At 30.0% G+C, this 16,107-nt stretch overlaps 1 non-coding gene across 1 annotated transcript; it reads left to right on the top strand.

The window, feature by feature from the left end:
* Positions 1 to 14,553: 14,553 nt before the first annotated feature.
* Positions 14,554 to 14,660, top strand: LOC114579803. Its single transcript, XR_003700986.1, has one exon. It is a non-coding gene; the product is annotated as a small nucleolar RNA R71 (small nucleolar RNA).
* Positions 14,661 to 16,107: the final 1,447 nt, after the last annotated feature.

Raw genomic sequence — 16,107 nt, 5'->3', positions numbered from 1 at the left:
GTCAAATGGAATTTACCAAACTTTGACCATTCGCGTAGTAATTCATCTGCAATTACTTGAACAAGAATAAATTTTCCAAACACCTTCACCACAAGCAAAAATTATAGTTTATTCAAGTTAGCAATCACATTAGGCTTAAATAGTTTGATAGCTAAACCATCCTCAGATAAGTAGTGTTCTTCCTTATTAAATTAACTTTGATAGAAGGATGCTTAACCCACAGATTAGCTGGGACTTTATCATTCAATTTAAGAGTAGTAATATTGCTATTGCCTGGCTTACTAAAAATAATAATGACAAGGGAAATATCACAAATAGCTGAATGGTTGATCTCCTTCTTATGGACTGAAGTAGCTCCCTGCAAACTAGACCCAGGCTTGGGGTTATTACCAAATCTATTCACAAAAAAATTTCATTTCCGAAGAGGAAGATCCAAAATCATTTGATAAAGAAACACCTTTTTTAGAAGGCATAGAAGTCTTCAAATCCACGGCAATTTGTTTTCCCTTACTAGTCACTGTTGGAGAGGAAATAGACTTAACTTCATTTGGTTCTCTGATGATCAAAGAAACATTATAGCGGCCAAACTTTAAATAGCAAACATTCGTCAAAGTAATTACTGGATCAAAATTGACACAGGAGACACTTGTCTTTTCAAACACAATGTTTTGGTCATCTCTGATTGCCGGCAGGAGGTCATCCATCTCGCGTGAAAAATCTTCCAACAGGAAGAAGGAAGCAAATTTTGAAAAGAGCTAATTTAAAATCCTTGAGTCTCTCTCAAGCTTTTTCTCTCTAACATGGGTAATTGATCTTATGATTAAAGTATCATCCTGGATAATTAGTATAAAACTATTGAACTTCATTTTGTATGATACCCAATGATGTCTAATAATCCTATACAATTCTCTATCATCTAGTATAGAAAGGGTTCATCGTCCTAAATGATTGGCTGAAAAAATATTGTCTTCGTCTAGTATGACAGACAGCGAGCCCTTATTGTCCCATGCATGTTCCCTATCATCTAGGATGATCATCATCGATCATTATATATGACCAAATCTAATAATTTAGCATAATTATTCTCCTAACCACATGATTAATTTAGTCATGGTTGTCATTTATCATTCAGGATGATGCGGATAATCTTGTACGGTATAAACAACTTTTGAATTATAAAATCTTGCCTAAATTATGATTGGTGACTAATTTCTTGACTAAAATATATCATCCTATATGATAATTATAATCTAAGATGAATAGCTTAATCAATATTAATTAAAAAAGATGACCTAATTAGGATTTTCTAGTAAACAGAGCATCCAATATAATATAAATTATAGATTATGATTAGTTTAAAAAATAAAAAAAATCTAATTCTCCAACTCACTCCCTAAAGTGTGTGTGCATGGTTAATTAGCTTTTGGATCCACCACAATACATTTTTTACCCAAGAAAGGTAAATAGCTTTGAAATTTAAACTATAGATTGACTCAACCCTAGTCTACCTAATCTCGAGCAGATTGAAATTGCAAGTGATCTATGGACCTGAAATGTTAGCACACATTGGAAACAGATTTGCAAATAAACTCAATTATAAGAAGATAGCATAGTAAAAATAAATTTTGTTTGTTCTCATTAAAATCACAGTACTTAAGCCCAGATTTATAATAATCTCCCCCTTTTTATGATGTAAAATATTATTGGTAAGAGTTTTCAAAAGTATTTTATTATTCCCTACACTCCCCCTTACTAAGTTAATCTTTGAAAAAATAGGGGAGGTGATTTTTTTAAAAATGTTTTAAAGAAAATGAACAACAGTAAATTCTAAACATGAACATTAAGTGGAAAACAAACTAAAAACTTAATAGGAAACAAACTTTACTAAAAAAATACTACTCCCCTTATTGATTTCACAAAATTGAGGAAGAGGAAAAAACTAAAAAGAACAAAGTAATCATATCACAAAAACATATAACAACATAAACAAAAATACACTATAATCTAAAAGGATCCTGATCAGGAGGAGGTGGTGGTGACGATTGAAAGAGGAGGTAAAGAGAGTCAAACTAATCACCAAAGTAGGCCACATTTTTGTCTTGCTATGGCTACTGTGCAAAGTAGTCTTCAAAGTGAGCTAAGTCTTGTATATGTTTCTTCTCCTTTTTGGCTATGCAGGAGTCAAAACTAACCTCTCACTAGTACTACCTCTGAAACATTTAATCTATTTGGGACTATTTATGGATAGGGACAACTGCAGGAATAGGTATTGGACCTTCTTCATGTTCATCTACTTCTCAATAGTGAGCCTAGAGGTGAGAAGCACTTTGAATGATATGGAAGGAGGTATCAAAATAGAAGATTGGGAAATGATTAGGTGATGTAGGAAAGTGGAAGTTGTATTTAGATTTTATGATAAAAGCTATGATGTGTCCTAAGGCCATATTGGGTATTCCCTTATATTTAGGATCTCTAATATAGGTCAGATTTGAAAGATAATGAATTAAAAGATTAGTTGTATTGAAGTCTATTTGAGCTATTATGAAGTAATTTGTAAGAAGATGATCGTAATATTATATAGGATGATTAGGTGCAATTAATTTATTCAAATGTTAAGCTAAAAAGTTGTTCATATCATCTAGGATGATAATATATCATATGGGATAATTAGAAACAAGGCAATCATTTTGAGGAGCTAGTTTATACGATCATTGACTAACTACATTGTATAGGATGAATATGTGGAGCATTCAGGATGATGTGCCATTAAGAATCATACTAGCTAAATTGAAGTCATCCAACCATCTCTTCCATGTGGATCATAGGATGAAGTATAATCTTTTAGTATGATCATAATAAATGATTCAGATCAGCCATTGGATGTGCAGCGATCAGGGATTTAATGTTTTGTTAATATTGTAGATGATGTTATTTATAGACTTGGATGGTATGAAGAAAGTTTGAAAAAAGCTAAGGATGGAATGTGATAATCAGGAAGGGTCCCAAAAATGAAAAAAACCAAATACAAAATATTAGAGAATAAGATAATAAAAATAAGATAACAACAACAACAAAAAACACATTTTTTCTAAATCAATCAAACTTAGTAAATGTTAAATTTCCCTCATTATTTGATTTTAAAATCGGTAAGAAATGAATTGACAATGTTGAAGTTCAGAAATGTTAGAAATTTAATTTTGTAAACCCTAGCTCAGACTCCTTACACATCAAATATTTTTTTAAATAAAATTCTAATTAATAAAAAAATAGATAGGAAAAGTGATCTTTTACATATACTTTTTAGGAAAATATTTGATAGAATATTATTTCAAAGTAATGAATCAAAAATAATGATTTTTAAAATTAAGTGTAAGAGATATCAATGCACACGGAGTGTTTAAAGAGTTTAAGGATTTGAAAGAAAGGGAAGTTAACTCATAGCGGCTCATTTTGTCTCTTTTACAACTTTTTGGTGCGCTTTACTCATCTTTTGATTTTAGATATACTCTATGTATCTTGTAATTTTTGGCAATTATTGTGCATCATTTAAGTTTTGGGCTCATTTTGTGCCTCTTTTTATTTTTGCATGCTTGCTTCCTTTCAAAATCTTTAAGGAATTATCAGTTGTGAGATTATCTTAAAAGTATTAGAGATAACAAACCCACTCTCTCATAGAGGGAAGAGTATACCACAAAAATAAATCCCATTCATATGATAAATGCAAACAACTTGAATTAAAAATTTTGAAATACTTCATTGACATGGAATAGTATTTATATGAGATAGATTACTGTAGAAAGAATAAATAGATATCTATTTCAAAGTCTAATTTTTTTATTTGAAATAGATTTTGTCTCAAAAGAAATTACACAATAAAGAAGTTAGAGGAAGAGTCATAATCATCAATGTTTCTTCCTTTAACTATTTTAGGGAAGTCAATTACATCTTACATGTTTTTAAATAAAAATAAGGAAAATTTAACCTCAAAATTAACCAGTGATCTAATTTTTTAAACACTAAAAGAAAGTAATAGAGAGATAAAATAGAACATAAAAACACATCAAACAAAATATACAAATTAAATAATGAGAAATTGAAACAGAAAGCATCCATTTCAATCATGAATATTTATGACACCAAATTGTTTTCTTAAGAAACTAAAAGTTTTAAAGGCTACTGGTTTGATAAATATATTAGTAATTTGATTTTTAGTAGTCACATGGTGTAGCTCTATGTCTCCTTTGACACCATGGTCTCTAATGAAATGATGACTTATGCTAATGTCTTTGGTCCTAAAGTGTTTGAGTGGATTCTGTGAAATGCAGATGTCATTAATGCTATCACATAAAATTGAAATTGGGCCTACAGGTAATCATAAATACATAATTTATTGCTTTAAGTAAAGGACTTAGGCCACATAACTTTCTAAGGTTATGTATTTAGCTTCAGCAATGGATAGTGCAACTGAGTTTTATTTTCTACTGGACTAAAACACTAAAGATTATCCTATAAATTGGAATATTCCATAAGTTCTTTTTCTATCAATGTTGCATCCAATAAAATTTGAATTAGAATATCCAATGATCTCAAAGGAAGTTCTATGCCTAGGATACTAGATTCCTATATTTTGGGTTCTTAAGAGATATCTAAGGATTTTCTTAACAGTAGTCAGGTGGGGCTCTTTTGGATCAACATGAAATATTACATAGAGACAAACACTAAATATTATATCAGGTTTTCTATTAGTTAAGTAAAGGAGTGATCCAATTATTCGTTTATATTCCTTTGGATAAATTGATTTTCTATTTGAGTCTTTATCTAATTAAACAGTGGAGGTCATAGGAGTGTTTCTTGGTTTGGTCTTATCCATTTAATGTTTTTTAAGGATGTTCTTAATGTATTTCAATTGACTACGGAAAGTTCCAACATCCATCTGCCTTATGTTAAATCCCAGAAAGTAGGTCTATTCTCCCATCATACTCATTTCAAAGTCCTTACTCATTATTTTTAAACATTCTTCACATATATTTCTATGAGAAGATCCAAATAGAATATTATCAATATAGATTTAAACAATGAGTAGTTCTTCTTCTACCTTTTTTAGAAACAGGATGGTGTCTATGCTCCACTTAATAAATGCTTTTTCTAGTAAGAATGTGCTTAGCCTTTCATACCATGCTCTAGGTTCCTTTTTAGTCCATATAATGATTTTTTTTAATTTGAACACATGATTAAGAAATTATTAATTTTCAAAGCCTAGTGGTTGTTCAACAAACACATCTTCTTTTATTTTCCCATTTATAAAGGCACTCTTGACATCCATTTGATACAGTTTAAATCCCTTAAAGCATGAAAAAGCTTATAGCACTTTAATTGCTTCAAATCTTGCTACAGGGGTAAAGGTCTCTTCAAAGTCAATCCCTTATATCTAGTTATACCCTGTTAGCAACTAATCTTACTTTATTTCCAACCAATTTAATAGAATCATTCATTTTGTTTTTGAAAACCCATTTAGTTCCAACAACACTCTGGTCCTTAGGTGTTTCCATTAGTTCTCAAACATCATTCCTTAGTAATTAATTTAATTCTTCTTGAATGGTTAGGATCAATAATTCATCAGATATAGCTTTATTTATGTTGGTAGGTTAAGCCATTGAAATGATAGTAGAGCGGTTTACTTCTTTTCTAAGTCCATTCCTAGTTTTATCACCTTCAAATGTGTCTCCTAAGATAAGTTCTTTAGGATGACTTGAAGAATATCTCCATTCTCAAGGTAGTGTGTTTTCAAGTTCTACATTTTCCTCTAAATTTCTAGATTCTACTCCTTGGGTAATTTCTACAACCTCTTTTTCTTCAACCCTAGACCCTCGAGAATTATCAGATTCATTAAATACAGCATTAGTGGTCTCCTCTACTACTAGTGCTTTTTTTTTTTTGAAAACTTTAAAGGTTTTTCCAAAATTTGAGTAACCTAAGAACACTCCATCAGATTTGGGGCCAAACATTCCTAGTAGAGATTTTCCATTATTCAGAGTTAAACTTTACATTTAAAGACATGAAGGTAAGACTGGTTAGGTGTTATACCCATAAGGGTTTTATAGGGTGTCTTGTTTATCTTGGATCTAACATTAACCCTATTCAGAAAATAACAGACTGTATTTACCACTTTTACCCATACATATTTATGAAGTGATTATTCAACTAATTTGGCTCTAACGGCTTCTACCAGGGTCCTGATTTTCCTTATAAATACCTGTTTTACTGAAGGGTTTTAGGAGCTGAAAGGTCATGATCTATCTCTTACTCCATGTAGTAAGATTAAAATTTATCATTTACAAATTGTCCACCATAATAACCCTAAATTATCAAAATTTCATAACCTAGTTTCCTCTGAATCTAAGTGGAGAATGTCTTAAATTCCTTAAATTATTCATTTTTATGAGATAGGATTCTAATCTAGGTAACCCTCGAGTTCATCAACATTCACATATCTAAAGACTTTCCCTCCTAGGCTTGTAGTGCTAACAAGTTCAAATAGATCCATGTGAAGGACCTCTCAAAGTTTACTAGTATTAATGTCCTTAATTGAGTGAAAGAATGATTTGACTTGCTTTCCTAACTAATAGGCATCACACATGTGTTCCTTACTGAATTTTAGTATGGGTAAGCCTCTCACTAAGTCTTTTTGGATGATGTTTCTATGGTTTTTCATGCTTGCATGATATAATCTCTTATACCATTACCAATATTCATCAGCAATAGTTTTTAGGCAAAAACAAAAAGCAGCAAGTTCAACACAATTTAAATCAACGATGTAAATATTATTAATTCTTTTTCCTTATAGCATAATATTCCCATTTAAGCTTATAATGTAGTTGGTAGAGAATAATTTAGTTCTAAAGTCTTTATTATAGAGCTGTCTTAAGCTAAGCAGGTTATGTTTTAAGCCATCTACCAGTAAAACATTTTCAAGTAGAAAATTTTTTGAGTTGCCAATTATACCTGAGCCCACCACTCTCCTCGGGGTGTTATTTCCAAGTGTCTTCTTACCTCCTGCCCTGCTTCCAATGAAATAAATTGATTTGCATCTCCAGTCATATGCCTTGAACATTCACTATCCAGGTACCATAGGCTCTCATAAGGCCTTTTGTGAGAGCACACCTACAAAATTATCAGATGATAGATTTGGGAACCCAAATAAGTTTGAGTTTCATCTTATGGAAAGAAGAATGAAATGCATGCATGCTATACTGTAAATTTTGAAATTTTGGTCTCAACACCAAATTTGTTCTATGGTGAATGGTGCAAGTGTGGGAGATATGTCCTAGCATGCCACAAGTAAAACATCTAACACCAGAAAAAGTATTTAATAATATATTTGGGTTATGGTACCTCTTCCTAGGTTTGAATGATGCATGCTTTGATGATGGTTTCCAAAACTCTTCAAGTGAAGTTGGATTTTATTTTCCTTAAAAGTGTCAATTTATATTTTAAAATTTATTTTCACTTTCAAGAGTTAAATTTTCTACTTTCAATGGATGCACCATATTATCTAATTGAGATTTAAGAGTTTCTATGTCCTTGAATGCATATTCTTATTCAACTTCTATTATTTTCAAGGAATCATAATCAATAGTTAATTCAGAATTCTTCATATTTAAAATATACAATTCATCTAATAAATCCATATTATTATAATCCATAATAGAATGATCTTTTCTTAAGCATTTATTCTCTTTCTGTAGAATTAAAAAGTCAGATTTAAGGCTGGAAAGTGATTTTTTAGGCTTCTTAAACGCAGTATAATTTTTTTTAGAAACTTTGAATATTTTTTCATAGGTAAGCTCACATACATCCTCTTGATCAGAATGATCATGATAATCATTTTCCATTAAGCATAGGTTGATTACCTCCTCTTCTGCATCAATTTCAGAAGAGTTTGATGCTGAGTCTACCTAGAAAGCTTTTTGAGCCCTTTGATTACCCTTCTTGAATTTAACTTTTTCCTTACCCTTCTCCTTGCTTGTGTGAGCTTTAAGAGTTGGGAAATCAGTCTATAGGTGTCATGGCTTCCTACATTCAAAGCATATAATATTAGAATAAATTTTAGAATTTTTACTATCCTTACCTTTATTCTATTATTGATGATGTTTTTACATTTCTTTAAAATGGTATTTAATTTTTTAGTTATCAGTGCATGTCATCATGATATTGTTCACTGTCATAATCATTATCCTTTAAGGCTACTATTTTCTCTTTTCTCTTTTCACCAGCATCAAGCTGCCTTTGACTCATTCCTTACTCATAGGCAATAAGTGACCAAGTATGTTATCAATGGAATAAACATTCAAATCTTTAGATTCTTTTAATGACAGTGATTTTTTCAACATAAGAAGATGATAAACAACGTGAAATCTTGTTAAGATTTTCATAGTTATTAAGTTCTCTTTCTAAGATATACAAAGAAGAATGAACCTAATATACATTTCAGAAATATATTCACTAAGTTTCATGCAAAAAGTTCATAATCATGAAGAAGAATTATTAAACCTTGATTGTTTGACTTGCTTTGTTACTTCATATGTTATGCAGAGTCTATCCCAAATCTCCTTACCATTAGTGCAAGTAGAAACACACATGTGATCTTTAGATTTTAAAGCATAGAAAAAAATTGATCAAACACTTGGCATTCAATTCGGCTAAATCTCTATCATATGTACTTCATTTAGAAAAAGGTATTTCAGTTTTAATGCCATTTACTAAATGTGAAAGTGTACAATATCCTTCCTAAATAAATATCCACATGTGATAATCTATAGATTATAAAAAGGTATGCATACAAATTTTTTAAAAACCAAAAGGAAAATCATTAAATAAAGGTGGGAGTATCCTTCCACAGTATTATGATTTCCAAAGTTATCCATTGATCTATTTTAAAAGTTTTCTAAAACATATGGATCCCGCTTTGATATCACTTGAAAGTTTATAAGGGTTGTTAAACCTTTATGAACTAGCTTAAAGCTAACCAAGAGGCAAGGCGTGTTGAATTGGAAAATTTCTTAAGGTAAAAAAATATTTTTGAATATTTTAAAATAAATAGTTTTATCCCACAATGAGGAAGTAATATAAATTTCTCAATCAGAGATTTCAAACATAGAACAAATCACCAAAAAATATGGAAAGCAAATGCGAAAAAGTGAATAGAAAGAACACACCATAATTATAGTGGCTTGATCAACTTAACCTACATCGACTCCCAAAAACCTCCTTTCTAGGTATTCCACTAAAAGTAGTGTATCTCCATTTGCTGCCACAGTAAGACAAAGAAGCCCTTACAAAATCTTTCCACCGACCAATGAGGTAGAGTACCTTGAATCCTTTTACTCCCTCCTAGTGTGGGCAGAGAACCTGGAAATCATTTTACTCCCTCGTAGAGTAGGTTATGAACCTTGAAATCCTTTTACTACTCCTAGAGTAGGCAGAGAACCTTGAATCTTATGCTGATGAAAGCCTTCTGAGAGCCACCAAAGAACTAAGGAAGAAGCTTGAAGAAGATGATGGAAACCTTGCTTGGTGCAACCTTTATGAATCCCTCACAACTCCCTTCATAATGATCTCTATTTCTCTCTCTTATCTCCCAAAGCTTTCCTTCTCTTCCCTCTTTAAGCTCTTTCTCATGATAACTCAACAGTAAAAGATTTTTCCCAAAGATAAAGATAATTACTTAAATAATGAGCCTTAAAAAATCTGTATTTTTAAATCTGACAGCACTTATAGTCCATTATGATCATACGATAGTTCTATATGATTAGTTCAAAAACACAAATTCTGACAATATAAATTACATTACCATATAAAATTAGTTCAAGAGAGATACCCTGAATGATTAAACTATTATTTCAGATGATTAGTATACAACTTTTAATCTTCATCTTGTACGATACTCAATGATGACTTATCATCTAGTACAAAAAGGGTTCATCATCCTAGACGAATTGTTGAAAAACTATGGTCTTTGTCTGGTATGACTAATAACGACCCCTTATCATCCCATGCATGTTCTCTGCCATCCAGGACGTCAACATTAATCATCCTATGTGATTAGATCGAACAATTTTACTATAATTATTCTCCTAAACACATGATTAATTTAGTTATGATTTTCAACTATCATCTAGGATGATGCAGATCATCTTGTACGGTATGAATAAATTTTGAATTATGAAATCTTGCCTAAATTATGATTCATAATTGATTTCTTGATTAAAATGTATCATCCTGTATGATAATGATCATCCAGGATGATTAGCTTAGTTAATCTTAACTAAAAGAGATGACCTAATTAGGTTTTTCTATTAAATATATTATTTAGTATGATAAAAATCACACTGTACAATTAGTTCAAAAAAATAGAAAGTTTTCTAACTCTCTAACTCACTCCCTTGAGTGTGTATGTATAAGGTTGCTTGGCTTTTGGATCCACCACAATATATCTTTTTACTCAAGAAAGATAAAATAAATTTTAAATTGAAATTACATACTAACTCAACCCTAATTTACCAAGTATTAAGCTGATTGATATTGCAAGTGATCAGTGGACCTGAAATGAGAGCACACATAAAAATTAGATATGCAAATAAACTCAATTATCAGGAGATAGTATAGTAAGAATATAATAATATTTGTTATCATTAAAATTATAGTACTTGAGCCTAGATTTGCAACATATGTTACATATCAAGTACATGATATGCGAGATACATTACATTTTATATATAATGTAATATACATTCATTAATATTGTATGACATACATATGATATATATAGAACATTTACTAGATATGGTATATATATATATAACAAGAAATAGCATATATATTGAAATAAAACATACTTTATAGGCATCTGCAGATTACATGTTGCAATGTATTGGACATGGATTTTGGAATGATAAAGCATGTCAATCATATAACATATATCCTTTTTATGATTATCAATCAATGAATATAAATTATATTACTTTTACTAATTTTTATTTACTCATATAAAATTGTACTGCTCATATTGGCTATATAATGATACAGTTATATATTTTTATTGATCTAGACTGAATGATTATATGCATACTACTTATACTATGTTATATTGATTGTACTTGAAGGTTTTGATAACTAATTAGTTAGCTCACTTTATTGTTTTATAAATATTTAGAAAGAGGTCAGGATCCAATGGAGTGAGATAGGTTAGAATCTTCAGGTATAGTCTTATTTTTCTACTTTTATTTTATATTTTTATAGTCATAAGTATTGATAAATAGATTGATGCATTAGTTAAATTTCTAACTATTTTGAATGGATTTTGATTGAATGATAAATATATTGAAATGTTTCGATGTACAAATTTTTTCTTGGTTTATTTTTAAATAAATAAAAAGTAGTTACTAAAATAAATTAATTTTGAGATGAAAAGGAAAATTATTCAAATATTAGATACTATGGCATTATAAATTTTGGTTTTAGTGTAATCATTATTGTAAGAATGGATTTGTAACCCAACCCATATGAATTTATTGAGATGGATAGAAATGTGATAGATTTAAGGTGCATTCATTTTCGTATTGGTAATTTCATGCATATATATGATTGAATTATAACTTGATAAGAAATAAAAATATATGAGTGCGATGGATCCATTTTGCAATAAAGTACCATATGAGTATAGTACAATATCCCCTATGAGTTTTTATTGTATACTATATTTTTCTAGTTTGTAGCTCAGTTGATGAGTGGTGCATATAGTAGAAACGTTGTGAGTGAGGAGACTAAAGAGGATAAGTGATGGGGGCGGTGGAGTAAATCAATATCAAAATAATATATACAGTTATATGAATAATTTTTTTGGATTAATGAAATGTAAATTAATATATTTACTAATGATTCACTTTTTAATGTGATGTTATTCAGTGCATATGCATCATCGACTATTAAGTGAAGCACGAAGAGATAAAGGAAGGGCCTAACTCATTCCACACTCAATACACACCCTATAAAAATATTAGAAGAGTAAGTAAAGCATGTACTTTTAATTCCCCTCACAACAATCCATCTTTATGAATTTAATAGATAATAATAACTGTTATTATGTTTATATCATACCAATCTAATATACCTGGTTATTCCAGCTTTGATATTTCTAGGCCCCACATTATACTTAATATTAACTACATATATGGCAACTATGTGCTTTAAATAAAGATCTGGTATATTGAAAACATCATTTCATCACTTTAAAGATTAAGAGAAATCATTAGTACTCCATGTTTAATTCACATCATCAATTCAAAAATAGAGAATTTATCCAGACATGAATAATTAAAGTAAACTCATTTTCATTAATTACACAAAAGAAATGAAGTATAGAAGAAAAAATTTCACTTCATGGTTCAACAATCTCCTCTAAAATCCTCCTTGAACTTAAAGAAATGCTTCCACAAATACTGACCAAACACTATAATTAATTGGATCTAATGTTCCCTAAATTTTCTTAGTTGTCATTCTTAAGGAAATTTAAGAAAGGCACTTTGAAGTTTGTCTTTAACTAAGTGAATGAACTCTCTCACAAACATTAAAAATGTGTTTTTTATAGAAAAATGTAGAAAATGGTTTCTAGCATCGTGAAACTTGAGACACTTGCATCACGACACCCATAAAATGAACTAATGGCACAACACTGAAGGGCTTCCTCCAATGCGGTGCTTATTGACATGGACCCATTTTTTAATGAATTAACACATTAGTTTACTGGCAAATTTTGTCCTAATTAGTTATAGCCATAGAACTACAGCGTTACTGATGATTGAGTGTCGTGGCACCTATGTGGTATTTCCTTGGCTTGTCCATGCTATACAGGAAAGAATGGGCTTTGCAACACTTACTCCTATGAGACTACGGTGCTATCAATATAGAGACTGGGTTTTGTGACCCTATATCATCTTGCACTATGGAACTATCCAGATAGAGACTAGGCACTGCTCTGTCCACATTTTTGTTCTTCGGCAGTGTCAAAGATGGACATGGCAGTACTGTGTCCAAAACTGTGGAACTATACCAATGCTTAAAAATTTTCCCACTCTTATATTTTTTTTGTACAAATATAATTAAAACAACAAATTTTCATTAACAAATTAACACTTGAAATATAACATGTTTTTCACATATCAAATCTTCCCTAGCTTAAACTCATACTTGTCCTCAAGCAAATAAAAATTTGTGTTTCCCATTAATTAATTAACTAAAGTAAAAAGTGACAATCTAAAATTAAAAAAATATAGGATAATACATCCCTGGGTAGAATTAATAAAAATGAATCAGGGTTATACTTCAAGTTTGAAAAAATACTAATAGTTAAACTTAACCAATCATTCTTGTATTTACCTAGTTTGAAATTATAGTAGATTAAATCATTTAACTTTTGAATGTTGAAATGAATAATGCATTTTTAATAATTAGTTAAAATTTTACTTTAATTATTTCACCATCTCTTGTATTAGCTCTCTCATCTTATCTTTTATAATTTTTGTATAAGATTGTATGCCAAATTTTAAGCTTTTATTGATAACAATTTATAATTTTCCCATATTCTACACTACAGCGATCCCTCCTTATTTTTCAAGGTAATTTTTGAAGAAAATTACACAAATTTAATCTATAGGGTTACCTCCCTAAAAAGTGCTAATTTTATGTCTTAACTAGACTTCCCTAGATTTTTAATCTAGCTGGGGTCGATGGTTTTTAATTTTTAATTTGGCTCTAATGGCATCCCTTTCCTTTTCATTAGGATTAACTTTAGTATTGCTAGGAAGAGATCCAATAGATCTACTACTCACAAAAATTGCAAGCTAACTTAATTGACTTTTAAGGTTTTTTATTGAAGCAGTTTGATTTTGTAATTGAATTCCAATTGCATTATCACATCTTTAAGTGGTGATTTCTTGCTTCCAAACTGAATGTTTTGATTAAATCATAGAGGATTTACTAGTATAAGAATGTTATTAGTTTGATTTTGATTATTCCAATTTCTTCCTTGGTTATTTTGACTAAAATTCTGTTGATTTCCGCCATTATTATTATTAGACCAGATAAAATTAGGGTGTTTCCTCTAACATGGATTATATCTATTTGAGTAGAGATTATTTTATCTTCTAATCAAATTTATATTTTTGAACCTTTGAATATCTTTCTTCCGTTAAGCTTTTATCTTCCAAGTGTAAAGATGAATCATAATTTAATCCTAAAGTGCTTAACTTATTAGATTTTACTGCTACTTAGATAGTCAGAATAGATAAATAATCATTTTCATAGACTCTTGCCACTCTCTTTGAATTCACCATATCAGTAGGTCACTAGAACTTATTTATTTCCATTTCGTCAATTAATTCATAAGACTCATCAAATGGTTCTGACATTAATAAACCTCCACCAACACCATCAATTATAGCTCAAAGGGATCTTATAAATCCATTATAAAAAATTTGAATTACTAACTAATAAGGTAAGGCATGATGAGGACATTTCCTAAAAATTTCCTTAAATCTCTCCTAACTCTCATAAATGGAATTGCATTCTAACTGAGTAAAAGAAGTAATATCATATCTAAATTTGTTAGTCTTAGAAGGTGGGAAATACTTTCCTAAAAATTTATTCGTGAACACATTCCATATGGTAGTTGAGCCTTGGGGTAATGATTTTAAAAACATTTTTTACTTGTCTCAATGTGGAAATGGGAATAATCTAAGTTTAATGACCTCATCACTAACACCATTATAATTAAAATATTACATAATTTTTTAAGAATCTCGTTAAATATAGATTAGGATCTTGAATGTGAGTTCCCCCAAACAAAGAATTATGTACCATATGAATGGTTATAGGTTTTAATTCAAAGTTATTAGTTTGGATGGTAGGTTTATTTATGCATGGCTGAATTGAATCTAAGATAGGGTTTGCAATATGTTTAAGAGGTGTATAATGATATTAATCTTTAAAATGGTCAACCATTTAGAAAATCTTTTCAGTGATTCGAATTTTAGAAAGGGTTCTCTAAATTCCATAAGATGATTAGGTACTTAAGAGGGAATATGAAGACATATATGGATGGATTCATGACTGATCAATCCAGACATGTATATGGATAGAGACTTAAAGGATCTAAATGTCCAGTCAAGGTTCCATAAGTTGGATGATTGGAAGAAATATGAGTAAAAGCTAGAGATAGCCCACACTGTTAGTGATGATAGTACCTCTAGTACAATAAATAATGAATAGTTTGAGTTAATAGGAAATGAGATATGCATCTGAGAGATCTTCTCATATGAATATCTATTTTGAATATTATTTTTTATGATTGACATGAATTACATTATATTTAATATGATTGATTGTCATAAATGCATACATGTGTGAATGAATGAATATATGATTTGGTTGCTATGATTAGTGTGACTAGAGGTAAGTAATTTTATTTTGTCAATTAGAGTTTCATAGTGAATATAAGTTTTGTTTTACTAAAATCCATAAAAACTTAGGTAACAAACTATTATAGTATTAAGCCTATGGGCATTATCACACCAATCTCTTCAGTTTTCAAAAATTTATGTGAGTGTAGGATGCTCGAGTCTAGAGCGTCACACTAATGGGTCTAATATTTTATTTTATTTTTAAATAAATACTGTTAGGAAAGTTGCTATTTGCATGTTTTACATTCTTGCAACTTATATAGTTTTGATGATTCCAAACATTATTGTTCAAATGTGTAGTTATCTCCTAACATTTTTTGGAAGAATTGTATTTGCTCTTGTGTGTACTAACATTACAGGGAAAAAGAACTCCAGACTGCGAAGACTTCAAATTAAAATCAGCATGAGATACCTTGAAATTTTTGAAGCTTGCACTTTGCTTAGAAATCAAATTGAAAGGGAGTGATTGTAACTTGAGTGAATAAAAACATGCACACACAAATAAGGAGATCATATTAATTTTGTATTGATCGTACAGGACGATTTTAGTTCGTACTGGACGATCAGACAGTTAACTTCTATAGAGCATATG

This window comes from Dendrobium catenatum, unplaced genomic scaffold (assembly GCF_001605985.2).
Source record: "Dendrobium catenatum unplaced genomic scaffold, ASM160598v2 fragScaff_scaffold_637, whole genome shotgun sequence".
NCBI classification, from domain to species: Eukaryota; Viridiplantae; Streptophyta; class Magnoliopsida; order Asparagales; family Orchidaceae; genus Dendrobium; species Dendrobium catenatum.
The sequence above is the reverse complement of the archived record's forward strand: the minus strand, read 5'-3'. Positions and strand labels throughout refer to the sequence as shown.